Here is a 563-nt window from a genome sequence, read left to right as displayed (position 1 = left end):
ATTTTGGCTAAAAGGAAAAATACTCAACTGGCTAAAGGAAAACGTCAACTCAGGGGTTGGAGCCCTAATGTTGGCTAAAAGGAAAAACGCTCAACTCAGGGGTTGGAGCCCTAATGTCGGCTAAGGAAAAAAACGCTCAACTCAGGGGTTGGAGCCCTAATGTTGGCTAAAAGGAAAACGCTCAACTCAGGGGTTGGAGCCCTAATGTTGGCTAAAAGGAAAAACGCTCAACTCAGGGGTTGGAGCCCTAATGTTGGCTAAAATGAAAAACGCTTAACTCAGGGGTTGGAGCCCTAATGTTGGCTAAAAGGAAAACGCTCAACTCTGGGGTTAGAGCCCTAATGTTGGCAAAAAACGCTCAACGCAGGGGTTGGAGCCCTAATGTCGGCTAAGGAAAAAAACGCTCAACTCAGGGGTTGGAGCCCTAATGTTGGCTAAAAGGAAAAACGCTCAACTCAGGGGTTGGAGCCCTAATGTTGGCTAAAGGGAAAACGCTCAACTCTGGGGTTGGAGCCCTAATGTTGGCTAAAAGGAAAAACGCTCAACTCAGGGGTTGGAGCCCT

The sequence above is a fragment of the Nicotiana attenuata genome, unplaced genomic scaffold (assembly GCF_001879085.1).
Source record: "Nicotiana attenuata strain UT unplaced genomic scaffold, NIATTr2, whole genome shotgun sequence".
Classification (NCBI taxonomy): domain Eukaryota; kingdom Viridiplantae; phylum Streptophyta; class Magnoliopsida; order Solanales; family Solanaceae; genus Nicotiana; species Nicotiana attenuata.
The sequence above is the reverse complement of the archived record's forward strand: the minus strand, read 5'-3'. Positions refer to the sequence as shown.